The 16,718-nt window shown below is 54.4% G+C and overlaps 1 long non-coding RNA gene across 1 annotated transcript; it reads left to right on the top strand.

Moving 5' to 3' along the window:
- The first annotated feature begins 532 nt into the window (after positions 1 to 532).
- On the top strand, positions 533 to 2,730 carry LOC119869711. Its single transcript, XR_005371770.1, has 3 exons — positions 533 to 865; positions 1,244 to 1,390; positions 2,576 to 2,730. It is a non-coding gene; the product is annotated as an uncharacterized LOC119869711 (long non-coding RNA).
- The last annotated feature ends 13,988 nt before the right edge of the window (positions 2,731 to 16,718 follow it).

A 16,718-nucleotide genomic window follows, 5' to 3' on the forward strand; every position in this document is an offset into this window, starting at 1 on the left:
GCCCCGAGAGCGGCCAGAGCAGGCCCGTCACGAAGCAGCTGGACGCCAGCGGGGGGCCGGTTCCACCTGCGCTGGGCTTCGGGACGTGGGCCTGGGACTCAATATAGTGGTTCAGCAGCAGGTGCTGAGGGCAAAGGGCAGCGGCAGAAGGTTCTAGAAGCTCAGGCCACACGCAATTCCCGACAGCAGTGCCATGGGTGGGTGAAGGGAGGCGTGATGTGGGAGCAGCAGGAACAGGATCCGGAGGGGCCGGCGTCGCCGAGCGTCGCTGCACACCTGCACCTGGCCCCACCCAGGGGCCAAGCCACGTTCCTGTTGCCTTCATGGACCCAAGAGCAGCCTCCATGCAGACAGCACCTTAGTCCTTCAGCCGGCTGGACCTCATTCAAGAATTCCCCAAATGCTTTTAGAGTAAGGGGATACGTGGGACGATTAGTAGGCGCAACCCCTGCAGAGACATCGGGCTGCGGGGCGCAGGCCCAAGTGGCCGTCACAGGGCAGCGCGCTCCGTGGGGGATGCCACCAGCCCGGGTGTCCCAAGGCCGGGCCTGCTCGGCTGGCACAGCACGCTTGTCGTTACAGGTCAAGCTCAGGTCAACGACCCGGTAATCTAACCGAGGACGAGGCAACGAGGGACGAGGCAACGAGGGACCCTACGTGGTTTAGTTCTAGAAAGCTCCCATGGCTTGGGAACAGGAAAACAAGCAGAATGACACATCTTTCAAAGAAAATGCACAAATTTACTTTACTGTTTCCAAATAGTCGCCATCCTTTCTCGGGGAAGAGAAGCTGCTCTGAGTGTGCTGCGTCTTGCAATTCCCCTGGGTGCCCGATGCAGACTGTTCCACGCAGATTAGTACTCCAGGTAAATTATTAATCAGTAAAAACGTGCCTCTAGTATAAGTATCTGAAAGTATTATTCGTTTTCATTTTGCTGCTTTTGGTAACATACAGTGCAGATGATCAAGCTGACCTGGGATGGGTGGTGGCTCTGAGCTCCCCGACAATTATTGGGTTTTATTAGAAGCTCGCGGGAGTTGGGGGCTCAGAACCACTGAGCTGAGGAGCCTGGGAGGCTCAGCTGCTGAAGCATCTGCCTTCCCATGATCTCAGGGTCCTGGGGTCAAGTCCCGCATCAGGCTCCCTGCTCGGTGGGGAGTCTGCATCTCCCTTCCCCCACCTCCCCACTTGCGCTCTATCTCTCTCAAATTAATAAATAAAATTTTTTTTTTTTTTTTAAAAGAACTTCTTGAATGTTTCCTGTGGTAGCAGCAGCCTCTGGGACGGCCCCACGGGATGCTGCCTCCTGGGATTCACGCCTTCCTGCAACGCCTCTCATTATGTTGGGCTGAACCTAGTGACCTACTGTGATAAACAGAATGTGGCAAAGGTGAGGGCGAGCTCCTGCCACGGAGGCTGCTGGAAGGCTCCGGCTCCTTCCTACGTGCTCCAGTTCTCTCGCCGGCTTGCTCTGATGGAGGCCAGTGCCAAGGCGTGAGCCGCCCGCTGGAGGGGCCTGTGTGGCAAGAAAGGGGGGGGGACGCTTGGGGGGGGCTCTGCGGTCGAGCGCCTGCCTTCAGCCCAGGGCGTGACCCCGGGGTCCTGGGATCGAGTCCCGCATCGGGCTCCCTGCATGGAGCCTGCTTCTCCCTCTGCATGTGTCTCTGCCTCTCTCTGGGTCTCTCCTGGATAAATAAATAAAATCTTTTTAAAAAAAAGAACTGAGGGAGGCCACTGGCAAATAGCAAGAAGCACTGAGGCCCTCACCCAACAGCCCCAGTGGAAGGAATCCTGCCAAGGACCTCCTATGAAAGTGAAAGCAGACCCCCAGCCAAGCCTTCAGATGCGCATCCCTGACTGACAATAGGGTTGCAGATCTGTGCGAACCCTGGGGCGGATGTCACCCCTGGTTTCCTAAAGCACAGAAGTGTTTATTGTTTTAATCCACCGAGCTGTGAGGCAATTTATTATATTGCATCAATAACAAATAAATTCCTCCACCCTGAGTTCTTCCTATTAAGAAATATCCACCAAAGTGTCTAGAGATACAGCGACCCAATAACTCCAACTTACTCTCAAGTAGTTCAGAAAAAATAACATGCCCCTATATGAAAAAAGACATATAAGCAAATGGGGAGTAATGTAAACAATTGAGGTAAAAGGGCAAATCATAGGTGAGAGCTCCTTCTAATATCCTTAGGATTATTTCAAATTGCATCACAATAAAAATTACCAATAAGATCAATAAAAGACCAGTTTAAGAAGGAAAAGATTAAAGATTATAAAAGTAAATATTAACAAATTTGTATGAATAAACAAAAAATGCAAAAATAATGAAAGTCACAAGAAAGCAACATTTTTGTAGCTATGTGAGGTGATGAATGATAACTAGACATACTTCAAAGTTCCTTTCACAATGTTCACAAATATCGAATCATTAGGTTGTTCCTGAAATGAATATGTTATATGTCAACTATACCTCAATAATAATAATTTAATTTTAAAACATTTTAAAGAAATTACAGTAAAAAAAAAAGTGAGGTTTTATTTTTGATTAGATATGTGTATGTTACAGCACATGGAATCCTGTGGCTGGTGTATGAGACGTGACAAGAAGGGCACCTGGCCCGAGTCGTGACCCTGGGGTCCTGATATCGAGTCCCACGTCGGGCTCCCTGCATGGAGCCTGCTTCTCCCTCTGCCTGGGTCTCTCTCTCTCTCTCTCTCTCTGTCTCTTATGAATCAACTTTCTTTAAAATAAAAAAAAAAAGAAAGGTAACAAGATTTTTAAAACGCGTACCATTGCCTGGTCCACAGTAACAATAGTGATTAAGAAAAAAAAAACCTGACTTGCATAAATAAAGAAAAATTGTACAAAAGTATCAGGCAGTGTTATTTTATAAATCAATTATTAGTTTTAGTTCAGAAAATCTAAAAGGTCTCTGGGAAACACAGAGATATTAGCTATTCCAACTGCTTCTTTGTTTCCTGGAGCCTTTTTTCTGAGCAAAAATATATTCACATTTATACCCATCCCAATATCAGCTGTACGCCTCTGTGATTTTTTTTTGAAAACATATCCTACTGGGAATACATAATCTACTGACATTAAACACATTTGTACAACTTTGTTCAACAGTTTGTTAATATATACCAGAAGTTTTAAAACATAACCTTTGGCTTAGTATTTTAGCAGTTTCTCTGCCCAAGCGCGGAGCTACAGGAAAATCCCAAACACAAAGTTGTACATGACGGTGTTAAATAGAACAGCAAAAGCCTGGAAACAATCTATACGTATAACTACAAGAAATTATTTAAAAGTGGGTAAAACAAGGCAGCCCGGGGGGCTCAGCAGTTTGGTGCTGCCTTCAGCCCAGGGCGTGACCCTGGTCCCGGGATCGAGTCCCGCGTGGGGCTCCCTGCATGGAGCCTGCTTCTCCCTCTGCCTCTCTCTCTCCGTGTCTCTCTTTCTCTCTCTGTCTTTAATAAGTAAATAAATAAATCTTTTAAAAAAGGTGGAAAAAACACGGGGAAATACTAAAATCTAAGAAGCAATGTATAAAATAGGAATGCCCACTGTAATTTCACATAAAGACTTGGAAGAAACACTATTTCCTTCTTAACACTCTCACGCATTTCCACATCCACCTGTGAAGGGAACAGTCACGCGTCTACACGTGTGAGACCCAAGGAATCTAACAGAAATCCCCTACCCCTGGACAAGCAGAGCAGGACTAACCCCATTTTGTGCTGCACCCGCCCTCCCCTGTGTGACCCCCACGTGGCCCGCTTAGTGCTTAGGGCGCTCCCCCACCCTAGTCAAGCCGCCGAGCACACCCTTCCGGGAAACTGGCTCGTACAGGAATGGGAACCCCTAACTGCCAGGGCTCCTCTGTGGTTTCTCGGACCCGCAATCTTGGGCGCAGCACACGCTGTACACTGTACCGCGGGCATGTGCCGTCGAACCAGACGAGTACGCAGCGCTCCGCCACCCTGCAGGAGAGCCGGCGATGTTTTCGATCTGATATTTTCTTTAATAATTAAGACAATTAAGAAGACATGCCATGTGTGTCAAAGAATTTTTGGAAACTAAAGACTTAATCAGCTAAGGGGGACACCAGGGAAAACTTAAAAAGAGTTTTTGTTGTTGTTTTTAAAGAATATGTGTGTGTGTGCCAAAATTCAACAGCAATCACAGAGTTTATTTTCCTAAGAATATTTATAAGTGGTCTGGAGAGATGTTTTATTTTTATATTCCTAGGGTATAGTACCGATGTCAAATAGAATCGAAGTAATGCGAAGCCAGTTGTTTTACAGACAAGTCATATCTCCCTGTTGGCTTCAAACCACTTGCTGATGAGATTTTTTAGGAAAGAACAAAGTTTGAGTTCCCCCACAATACCAGAATGCTCCCTCGGAGGCATTAACATCCTGTAGTTTAAGCAGTGGGGAATCTTCAAAATGAGGACGGTCGGCTGTGTTTCTGCGTCCGTCTGTCCGTGTGTCTGTCTCCCCCTCGCAGGAAGCACAGCAGACCCCTGCTCCGGGGCGCAGCGTTGCTGGCTGAGAAGGGGAGCAGGACCCTCAGCGGCCTGGGCGACATCCCGGGACACGGTGTCAGCACGAGGACCGCTGCCCCCAGCCGGGGTGTCCCCCCACCCCCGCAACACAGGCATGAGGCCGCAGGCAGCCCCGGGCCCTAGAAGGCTTCCGGTCAGAGTGTCAGCAGGGCTGAGCCCCAGAAGCCCTGAATTAAATGAAACCTCAAAACGAGGGGGATCCCTGGGAGGCTCCGAAGTTGAGCATCTGCCTTCAGCCCAGTGCGTCACCCCGGGGTCCTGGGATCGAGTCCCGCGTCGGGCTCCCAGCATGGAGCCTGCTCCTCCCTCTGCCTGGGTCTCTGCCCCCCACTCTATGTCTATTATGAATAAATAAATAAATAAAAATTTTATTTTATTTTTTTTATAAATAAAAATTTTAAAAAAGAACAACACAATGAAAGATCAGCTCACACTCGTTAGGATGACAGTCAGAAGACTAGAAAATACCAGGCGTCGGCAAGGATGAGGAAATTAGAAGCATCTGCGCGGTCGGTGGGGCTCTAAGTCGCCACAGCCATGGCGCAGGACAGAGGTTCCCGGGTCACGACAGAGAGAATCACCGTAGGACCCCTCTCCCACCCCTGGTGTAGACACCAAGAATTGAAAGCAGGGTCCCGGGACACATCCGACTCCCACGTTCCCACTGCAGCATTAGCCACAGTAGCCAAGAGGTGGAAACAACCCCAAGTTTCACTGGCAGGTGATAAAGAAGACGTAGTTTGAACACACAATGGAATACTGTTCAGCTTTTTTTAAATTTTTTTTAAAAAAAGGCTATTCTGACATTTGTGACACATGCTACAACATAGATGGGCCTCAAGGGTCTTAGACTGAGTGCAATGAGCCTGTCACAACAGGACACACGCGGGTGGTCCCACTCGTGAGGTCCCTACAGCATCATCCACTAAAGACCCGGGCGGCCCGGCCGAGGGGCTCTCAGCTGCGGGGCCCCGGGATGCAGGCCGCCCCTCGCTCCTCCCCTGTGTGCCCGAAGCGCTTCACTGGTAACCCCAAGGCTCTGCGACTGCTGCAAATAAACACCCCCTGGCTTTTAGAAGTGCCCGCGCTCACCCAGCCCCGAGGCTCGGACCCAGAGCGCAGGCCCTGTGGGATTCAGGGCAACGCCGTGGGGGGACTGAGGATCCGCGGACACCAGCCCACGCGGCCCGGAGAGCCGCTGTCCCCGCCAGGTCCCCAGACTTCAGGTGTGCTGTGCTTGCGACTGCTGTCTATTGGCCCCCCCAAACCCGTCCCAGGCCCACTCGCCTTCCAGGTCTTAACCTGCTGTGCCAACGGAAGGAACACCTGCAGCTCTTACTGGAGACCAGCCCCGTAGGCAAGGATCCTAGGAAGCAGGCTTGCAGGGCAGGGAGCCCTGGGGCAGGACGGGGGAAGGGACAGAGGGAGGCCCCTGATGGAGGGGGTTAGGGATGGTGAGCTGGAGGGGAGGGAGGGCCCCGGATGGAGGGGGTTAGGGACGCTGAGCTGGAGGGGAGGGGGGCCCCAGATGGAGGGGGTTAGGGACGGTGAGCTGGAGGGGAGGGGGGCCCCAGATGGAGGGGGTTAGGAATGCTGAGCTGGAGGGGAGAGGGGCCCCAGATGGAGGGGGTTAGGGATGCTGAGCTGGAGGGGAAGGGGACCCCGGATGGAGGGGATTAGGGATGCTGAGCTGGAGGGAGGGGGGCCTGGGATGGAGGGGGTTAGGGACGGTGAGCTGGAAGGAGGGGGGCCTGGGATGGAGGGGGTTAGGGATGCTGAGCTGGAGGGGAAGGGGACCCCGGATGGAGGGGGTTAGGGATGCTGAGCTGGAGGGAGGGGGGCCTGGGATGGAGGACGGAGGACTTGTGGCGGGGCGGGGGGCACTAGGGACAGTGAGCTGAGAGGAGGGAACGCTACTGTGATTATTGGGGAATAAACCGGGGACAGTCACTGTTTTGTCAGCAGGAGGAGTAGGTGGGAAGCAGGAGCAGGTGCTTGGCCTCCGTTTCTGTGGTGTTTGCCGCCTGTCTCAGAACCTGTGGGGACCTGGTGGCCTGCCCGTCCGGGTGGGCTGAGCCCAGCATCCCTGGGTCCCCCTGTGCACCCCCAGCGAGGCCTGTAGCAAGTGGAACCCCCTCAGCTGCTTCTCCCTTTCCACCCCACTCTAACAGCCCTATTCCCGCCGACGGTGGGGGGGGGGAGCTGCTGGTAGCGCTGCCTGGGAGGCCCCTCGACGGCTGTTCCACAGCAACCTCCGGGAGGCCGAGGTTCCTCCAAGCCGCCATCCCGGAGCCTCTCCCTTCCGCGGCCTCCGGCAGCTCCTTCCGGGGCACCTGCCTCCCCTATAAATAGGCCGCAGGGCTCAGCTCTGGGCCTCGGAAGTGTAAACAGTCCTCCCTGGGATGTTATTTCCCTTCAGAAAACATCTGACTCCTAAAATTTTCTAGCTCTGGGGGAGGCGGGGGGGTGTATTTTAGAAATTATTTTTAACCTTGCGCGGTTACACCGGCCGCCTGGGGCCCGTGGACGCTTTCCCATAAGCAGAGACGTGCCGTGAGCCTGAGGACCAGGCGGCCTGAGAGCGATCCCCGAGGCTCCAGTGTAGCTTCCCCCCGTAGCCCACGAGCCGTGGTCACTGAGCCACCAAGTCGATACCCCGTGGATCTCAACGGGCCCCTCGGGGTGTTTTGCGCGGCTCTGGGCCGGCGGGTGGGCAGCCAGGGAGGGGCAGCCCCGACTCTCTCTGCAGGTGCCGGACCGGAGGGGGCCTGAAGTGCCCCAGGATTGGGAGGTCCCCACTGTTAGTGCTCAAGGGGGGAAGCTGGGGCAGCGCGCACACACACCCGGCCGTGCCCGTGTCGACGTGCCACCCTGCGAGTCCACGAGGGAGCGCGCGTACAGCTCTGGAGAGCGTCTCATGCAGAAACAACAGCGTACGAACAAAACAAAACAAAAAACTCAAAATTCCTTTTTTTTTTTGCCGACACTGTCTCTACCCAAAACATGCGTTGGCGTTTCCGCGCGCCCTCAGTCCTCGTTCATGTGCAGAGGTTGTGCTGACCCTGTTTTAGCCCTGGCCTGGGGAGAACACCCTGATGTGGTGTCCCCTTCCCTGAACACTGTCACCCTCACGTCGGGATCCCCGCACGATGCTCGGTGACTTCACATGAGCCTCTGGCACTCCGCTGCCACCGCCGCACGCCGGGGTCACTCCCTGGGAATCCACGTGCCAGTGGGTACCTCTTAGCATCACCGCCTTCTGCCGTCCGCTTGTTCGCTTGGGACGCGTGTCCCCTAGTTTCCACATCATACCAGAGACCGCCGTCCGCGCTTACAGACGGATGCAGATCGAGGGCTGGAAATACCAGGACTAGAACCTCCTCCCCTCCTGCGCGAGGCGCCCAGGCCTCCCGGCCTCCCGGCCTCCCCAGCACCCGGAGCCTGGCCGTCTGCAGCCCCACAGCCGGGCCTCCCATGCTCCCACGCTCGCCCCTTCCCCTAGGCCTCCCCGAGCAGCGCTGGCCCTGCAGGGAGGTTCCCGGGATTCTAAGTAGCCGCGCTCTCAACCGCGTCGGGCAACGCGAATCCTCTGCCCGCCCTGCTGAGCCACAGCAACCTCCCTGGAGCTCTGGCCAGCGCACTCGGGCGCCCCTCATTGCATGGACCGCTGGCCACCCTGCACCTGCAGCTCCCTGGGCCTCACCCCGGGCCCCCCACCCCGGGTCCCCCCAGGTCCCCCACCAGAGTGTCCCCCGGCCTCCCCCTGGGCCCCTCCTCTGGGCACCCCCAGGTCCCCCCCGGGCCTCCCCCCAGGCCTCCCCGGCAGCCTCATCAGGACTCTGCCCCAGACGGTCGCTGGCAGCTGCCCCCCAATCCCTGCACCTGCCTCCCGGTCCCCAGGGCACCGACCCCTCTCTGTCTCCACCCCAGGTCTCTGCAGACTGTGCTCCTCTGACAGGACAGCCCCGGATTCCAGGCTCCCACCTGGCAGTCTTCAGCACCTGGACTCAGGGGCTCCCCTTGCCTCCCGAGGCAGCAGGTGGCCTGTGTGGACAAGCTACCCGCCCTCCCGGGGCTCCATTCTGCCAGTGCGCCCCCAGCAGTGTGGATCCCCCAGGAGGGCCTCTGCTTCCTTGCCCACGGCTCCCGCCCTCCATTGGCCACCTCGTCCCACCGCCGGCATCTGTGACACTCCATCCTGCATGAGGCGGAGGGGTCGGCTTCCTTCCCAGGTGCTGCAGCTGCCCCTTCAGAGGACCCCCGTCTCCAAGAACCGTGGCCACTTCCCGCCTGTACCCCAAAACCCCGCCTCCGGCCGCCCAGGGTGGATGTTGTCGTCCGGCTGCCAGGCCTCCCCCACGTTGCCCACGGAGCCCACGCAAGGCTTGCCGCTGTTGGTTTGCTGTCCCTGCCTGTGCACCTGTGTGCTCTGCGTTGCAGGGGGGCGGAGTGCAGACGTGACCCGCTCCAAGCGCCCTCTGCCCCTCGTGCTTCGCTCATGGTCACAGAGGACTGTGCGTGATCCTCAGTGGAGTCACACACGGTGCAAAACTAATACGGTCGAGCCATCTACTTGGTCCATCTGCCCCAGAGTAGGTGACGGGAGGCTTTGTTTGAAAAGCTCTTTCACAAGAAGGGACTTTGTAGCGCCAGAGAGGGCTTGGGGCCGGGCACCGGGGCTCCTCCCGCGTGGGGGGCCAAGCAGAGTGGGTGGGGCACGAGCCTGCAGGCAGGAGCCAGCCCTGGGCCGCGGGTCTTGTCCCTCCGCCAGCGCACCAGCGATGGCCCAGGCCTCCTCGGGGTGACCTTGGCCAGCGTTGGGTCAGCAAGCGGTGTCCTATGGATCCCTGGAGACAAAGGAGTAGACGGGCCAAGGGATGGGGCCGTGGAGGGGGTGCTCCCGGCCTTGTCGCCCGTGGGGGCTGCGTGGGCTCACCCAGGAGCATGGGGGGATCCTGGCAGGTGGCCCTCCGCTGGACCACGAGGGGGGCTCTCCTCCCGGCCCGGGGCTGGGGTCAAGGGCAACAGCGTCAGCAGCTGCAGAAGTGACCCGGGAAGTCCCTGGGGTCCAGGGTGCATCGTGCGGCAGCCCGTCCAGCCCCCTCGTCACCAGCCTCAGAAGAGTCGTCGTCACCGGGGCAGGTGCACAGTCTGCTGGGCCCTGACCTTGAAGTCACCTCGAGCACGGAGCGTCCCCGCCAGACGGGACACGGCCTCCGGGGCATCACTCAGCAGAGCCCAGAGGCCTGGGGACCCTGTGACCCCGGGAAGCAGGCCTAAGGGTTTTAAATCTTTGTTGCCAGGTTGCGTGGCATGCGCCCGCGGCATGGATCACAGCCTCAGCCTTCCTCAACTGAGTGAGTTACAGTTCTTTAAAGTCCTGTACGGAAAGGGTCCTCCAAATACGGTGGAAGCCTGAGCCTCACCACGGGGGCGCCCCGCGGCCGCAGACACCTGCCCAGGCCCCGACGGCAGGCGCCGCTCGCTTCGGGGGACGGTCGCCAAGGTTCCCCACCTCCCGCCTCCCGCCTCCCGCCTCCCGCCACCCGAGGGGCCACCCCGGGATGCTCTCTGGCGCTTCCCCTACATAAGAGACAATTGCCCTTAGTCATTTAGGGTAAAAGGTCAGCAGGGCGCCCGGGGGCTCCATTGGTGAAGCGTCTGCCTTGGGCTCAGGTCATGATCCGGGGCCCCCCGGGCTCGAGCCCCGCACCGGGCTCCCTGCTCAGCGGTGAGTCTGCTTCTCTCTCCCCCATGTTCCTGCTCTCTCGGTCTCTCTCAGTCTCTCTGTTTCTCAAATAAATAAAATAAAATAAACTTCTCTCTGTCCCGAGCTCCCAGAAAGTCAATCTCCAGGCGTGTGCACTGATGTGGATGCTTTACCAGGTAACTTTGTTCTAGAACTTCCGTAGCATTAACCCGTCCGTGTTGTAACGCACGGACCTTGTTTCTAAGGAGTCTTGGATGCGATTTCACGGGAAGGTCTCTTTTGGGGATTCACATCATAATTACAATCTCCTCGGAGGTGCAGGAAGCGACGTTCCAGCCAGTTGGGCGGAGGCAAGCCAGAACCAGGCAAGAACAGGACATATCGTGGTTATGTTTATTTTTATCCTTCAGAAAAAAAGCGAGTTTCCACATGAATTCTTATTGTAGCTGTTACCATCGCTAAGAAAATAAGAGATTACATAAAAGGTTGGACCAAAAAAGTCTCAATGCAGAACCTCAACACCCCAACACATGGAACATTTCCAGCTTCGTTTTCCTTCCAGTTTCTGAACGCGCACGTGGTCCACGCGGCTGCGGCCCTGATGCTCACTGCGGGGCCTCAGACTCCTCTGAACAATGCATCCCAAGCCCTTGTCTGTGGTCGTGATCACAATTTTAATGTCTGAGTAATATTTCAGTTCCTCAATACTGGTAGATAAAATGTTAGTGTGGTTGTGAACAAAACATTGAGAAATGCGACCCGAAGCTTTAGGCATTTGGAAAGCCAGGTGTATGACCTGCGTGGCCGCAGTAACTGTTTTTTTCCCGTCTGCTCATATAACGTAAAATTCATTAAATATATTAGAATGAAATCAGTGTCTCTCACGGCTCATCCCCAATTTCGAGTCAGCGACATGACTTCCCCTTGCCTGGGTCTCGCCGGGTCAGTACATTAAAACAGAGACACTAAACAGAGGTTTTAAACTCATTCTCGTCATTCTCAGGGTCCTCCGCATTCCCACAGTTTAAAGTTAATTTTAAACTTTATCCTTTCCCACATTCTTTTTTTTTTTCTAGATAATGTGCATCTAATCAGGAAAATAAATTCAGATGGAAGCTGCTTGTGCAAAACAGTCACAGCCCGTCGAGGGAGCATGTTCTCTGTGCTCGTTCTGTGGGAATAAAGCAATAGCGTCATTTCAGAAGAGTCAGGGAAATAAAAACCCAAAACACTGAGGAAAAATGAGCCCCAGCAGCCTGTGGAGTGTCTTGAGCAGCTCAAACCTACCCCCACGTGCCTTTCCATCTCACTCAGCCTGAGTCTGGTTTTGCCCAGACGCCCCCAGGCTACGAGGCTGGCTACAAGCCAGCTGAGGTGTTGCTGACCTGACAGGTGCACGGAGCAGAGAAGGGAGGTGCCGCCCCGCTGTGGAGCCCGGGAGGCAGACGGGAGGCACTGCGGGTGCCAGGGTGGAAGGGACGCAACTCCCCGGAGACCAAGACCCACATCAGACCAGGTGCGCCTCACTGTCATCTCACAGCGTGGCGTCCCCAAGACTTAGTTCCAACAAAGGTTGCTTCCAGTGCATCCTTATGCTAGTTTTCTAGGCCCCAGTGGGTGACAGGGACACAAGCACCGTCCGTTTTGCACCAGATACAGAGTCCCTGTGGATTCCTCAGTAACCCTCACACCCCCACACCCCACAGGGATGCTTGGCGCTTCGACCTGCCTGGAGCACAGTAGATACTCAAGAAACACGTGATTGGACGAGTGGATGCCTGGATTGGCATGTTGCGTCATAGGCCCCTGTTCTTAGAGGAAGTGCTCTTACCAAACGATGGAAGCATGAGGTCTTTGCGTGGGACCCAAGAGCGTAACCAGCACCCAGGGATCCCTGCTCGTCAGCTAGCATGCGGAGCTCAGAGGGCACAAAGACGCAGCCTCTGTTTCCCGGGGAACGACCCTGCCTGGTGGGGGGACAGGAGACAGCGTGTGAGCTGAAGGCCAGCTCCTTAGCTCTGTTAGAGCGAGGGTCTCCAAGGACCAAGTTCCCGGCCCACCCTCACCACACGTGTGACATGAACTGCAGTTAGAATCCCAGGTGCAGTGATTCCTGAGCTAACAACTCCACATGGTGCTTGGGCCCCCACAGCTTGTTCTGGGACCACCGTGCTGGCCGGGGGCCGAGGCTAAGAATGCACGGGGTCCCCACTGGTGGCTGGGATCTGAATGCCCTGCTGTGGCTAAGCCAGAGGCCTGTGGTGGTTGCAGTGGAAAGCCCATGTGGCAACAGTCGTAGCAACACTACTTCCCAATGCTGAGTATTTCCTGTGCGTCCAGGGCTCGGGGAGATGACTCGTACTCCTTATTGTGTGTGGTGCCCGCTTTGCAGATGAGAAGCCAACCAGGACCAGAAAACAAAGAAATTGCCCCAGACTGGCCTCTTTCTTTCAGACTTATGTCCAAGTGTGGGTAGCTTTCCCAGAAATATTGTTTTAATATTTGACGAGCCAACAGCCTAAGGGCTGCAGACGAGCTCCAGGTGGACCCCGAGCAACCCAGTGAGGAGGGCCCTCAGCCCCGTGAGGTCCCCGCTGTCTGCACCTTCACTGTCTGCTGATGCGGCCTACGGGAATTTGTGTCTGAAGAGAGAGCTTTGTTTTCAGTGAGATGATAATAAAAACACAATTACGAAATACTGTCACTGTGCATGTAAAACACGTGGAGAAGCCAAACACAACAGGGACCCAGCCAAGTGCAGCCGTCTGGCCATGACCCCTAAGAATGCCAAAGACAGACTCAGGCCTTAACGGCATGTTCAAGCAGCACGGAAAAACATGCAAACTTTTCTGTAAAAGCTCTGCAAAAAATTCAAATGCAATTCTGCATTTGTTTATTTTGAAATCATTTGATACTTACAGAAAATGTGCAAACTAATACCTAGATTCCCCCATATGCGTCTTCCTCTCGTGCTAATACCTTACGTGATCACTGTACAATCACCTAAGCCGTTACCCTTGTCACAGATTTTAGTTGGCTGTCGTGTCTTTCCTCTGTGGTCCTCAGTGTCCCAGGGTCCAGCCACGGGCCTCCCTGGGGTCTCCCTGTGTGAGCCGACAGCTTCTCCCCGGCTCTCGAGAGAAGCGGGTTCTGGTGCAGACTGTCCCTCTTCCCTTACCTTTGTGACCAAGCGTGTTGACTGACCCACTACACACGCGTTCCTGCATTTTGGGGTCTGCAAGCGTCTTGAGAACCATGAGCTCATACCGATGCCCCTGACCCTGCTCCCACCCTGCTCTCACCATGCTCCCATCCCGGCTCTCCCTCTGGAGACGTGGGCTCCCCTGCACTCCCACCCTTGGGCTCACGTCGCTGCTCACCCGGAAGACAGCGGGTGCCCTGTGTGCATTTCCGCCAATTTTCTGTCACTTTCGGGCTCTTTGGTTCTGTTTAAAGTGGTGTTTTATTTACATGGTGGCCTTCTGAGGACCTCTGGGGAGCTGGGTGGAAACCGCTCTGAGCAGGTGCACTGGTGTCGCCCCCTCCCAGGGGATTGGCCCCAGGCTGACCCTGGGCTCCAGGCAGGACCCAGCCTGACCCCAGGTCCTCCCAAGTCGGACCCGTGTCACCTGCTGGCACCCCAGGCATGAAGACGCTTGTGTCTGTGGGTCCACCTTTGGCCGGGGTCAAGGGCGGCTCTGAGCCTGGCCGAGCCTGCAAGGCCCCGTCTGGCGCCTGGGGAAGGTGGGCCCACGTGGCCTCCAGACCCACGGGAGCAGGGGGGCTTCTCCAGGCCCCAGGGGGGCCGCGGAGCTCCCTGGGCCACGTCCCCTGGGCATGGGGGAGGCGGGCTGCGGCCACACCCCTGGAAAGCACTCAAACCCTCTGTTTTTACCGAGGGTCAGAGGTTTTCCGTGAATAAATGCTTCTCAGCTTGTTTTATGCTTATGGCTAATTTTTGGAGTTCAGAAATGGTTGTTTTTGACAATTTTATCAAGCTTTTTCATTGCTTTTTTGGAGAGAGAATCATGCGAAGCTTCTTACTCTGCCTTTTTGCTAGTCCCCGGCCAACACAAAAATGTTTTCTTTCCTTTGCCTAAAATAGATATTTCGCCAAAGATTGACTGTGAGTGAGGGGCACGGACATTCTTAAACGCCCATGTTTGCTTTTTTAACCGACTCCTTTGCCACTCTAATTTAGCCCGTTCGGCTGTGGGGAGGGGAGAAAATGCTGACTTATTTATACCCTGGTTGAATTATATCCTAGGAGGCTTGGCCTGTGCTCTAGCTTATAAAGATACTTGGAGACTGAAGTATCACTTTTCGTTGTGATCCCTGCCAAATTTGCTTAATCTAAGAACATGATAATCAAGACTTTTACAGTGAGACCCAACATGCTAATGAGGTTCTGAGTCACAATAGGCCTGGGAAGGCCGATTATTACTCTGACTCCCAGGGTTTGGATCACAGGGCAGCGTCGCATTCCTCAGATTATGGTTGTGCTATAAGCCTCCCAACTTCAACTTGAGTGGAATTAAATCAGCAATCTGTTGCCTCGACTGTACATCGCGTTGTTTGAGTCGTGGCTGGGACAGGATCAAACCCGGGCCCTGACCGGCAGACTGACTTATGCAGTCCGTCTGTGTGGAATCTGCTGCCCTGGCGGCCTCTGTCTCCGTGATGCTCGCTGTAAGGCTCACCTGAATCACGGGCATTTGCCGTTTTTCCCTAAAGGTGGGTGTTGACGTGGCCTGCGTGTTATTTCCCAACCAAAGATCATTTTAGAAGAGAATTCTACTTTTTGGATGTTAAGCCATTCTCCAAATTCAACTCACATGACCTAAACATCACAATTATTTTGCCTCTTCCCATTATTAAAGTCTCATTAGTTTATAATCAAAATCAAGAACGTGTTTTAAAAAATCCTTCTGTTTCCAAAAGCCTCTCAAAAGCTCTGTTTCCAAGAACAAAGGAGCATTCCTTTGCTGAACTATGTCATTTCATAATGTCTAGAAACAGAGCAGAGAAGGACTATTCACTCACTACTGCCGCCTGGGTTGAGAAAATATTTATCACATATTGAAAATATGTCAATTTGAAATATTTTATGTGACTTCCTATGTAATTGAGAATGTACACTCTGCTCTTAACGTGCCCGACATGCTCCCCGTCATGTTCAATCTTCGCCTGCTTCCCGCGGCGGGGACGTTTCCGTGCGCCCAACAGCCCATGGGTTGTTATTGTTGTGAAACAACATCCATGATGGAAACTATCCACGTGCAGGGTTCATCCTACACACGACGATGCACATATCAGGGCGTGAGTGGAAACGAAGCCTAGAAAATAGCTTTTCTTTGGTTTTATCCATATTACCAAAAATCAGACTGTAACAAGCAGATGATTTTGGTACTGAAGTCCTTGAATATTTATCTATACTTCGTAGCTCATGCCTATGTTTTGCATAATCTACACAACGTAGATTTTTATTAAAAGACTGCCTTTTTTGTCTTACCCTAACTAATACCATTTCTGAGACAATGTGTTTGGTGTGACATTTCTATATTCTAAACACTGACACCGTAACCCTTGAACGTGTCGATCCAGACCTCCAGGTGCAAGGTCACTGAATCGGTGAGCACCCCCTTTCCCCTCTGGGAAATCACTGGGAAGCCACAGGACAGGGGCTCGGGCAGCTTTAATAACCGAGGAAACCCCATTGTCAACATAACAGGCAGCAGGTGGGATCTGCAGATGCCCGATGGATTCTGGGCAATGTCCAGTGGAACCGGCGTCAGGCCGCCGTGCGGGGCGAAGCCAGGGCAGGGGTGGGGGAGCCACGGCCCACTTGCTGGTGGCGAGGTCTGCGGTAGCAGCTGTCCTCACACGGCGGGGACACGGGTGTGCATGGGGCTCAGGAAGCCCCCGCGCACAAAGCAGGAGTCGTGCAAACCATGTGAGCAACAGCACAGCTCCTCCCACCTCACGGAAGCCCTGGAGAGGCCTGGCAACCCCCCATTCAACGATCGGGAGCTCAGAGGAGAAGGGAAACTCCTAATAAAGGGGGCAGGAGGCAGGGACACTTGGAAGGAACCGCGAAGTGAAGTAGCATCGAAAATTCTTTCCAGGGGCGGCCCAGGGGGCTCAGCAGTCTAGTGCTGCCATCAGCCCAGGGAGTGATCCTGGAGACCCCGGGTTGAGTCCCGCGTCGGGCTCCCTGCATGGAGCCTGCTTCTCCCTCTGCCTGTGTCTCTGCCTCTCTCTGTGTCTCTGTTTCTCATGAATAAATAAATACAATCTTTAAAAATAGATAAATAAAATAAAATTCTTTCCAATAGATTGGTATCACGACTAACATTTCATCAACTATAAAAGTCAATACAATAGTTGCTATAGTAAAAAAAAGATCATAAAGCAGAAAAGCAAACTCT

Source organism: Canis lupus, chromosome 17, assembly GCF_011100685.1.
Source record: "Canis lupus familiaris isolate Mischka breed German Shepherd chromosome 17, alternate assembly UU_Cfam_GSD_1.0, whole genome shotgun sequence".
NCBI lineage: Eukaryota > Metazoa > Chordata > Mammalia > Carnivora > Canidae > Canis > Canis lupus.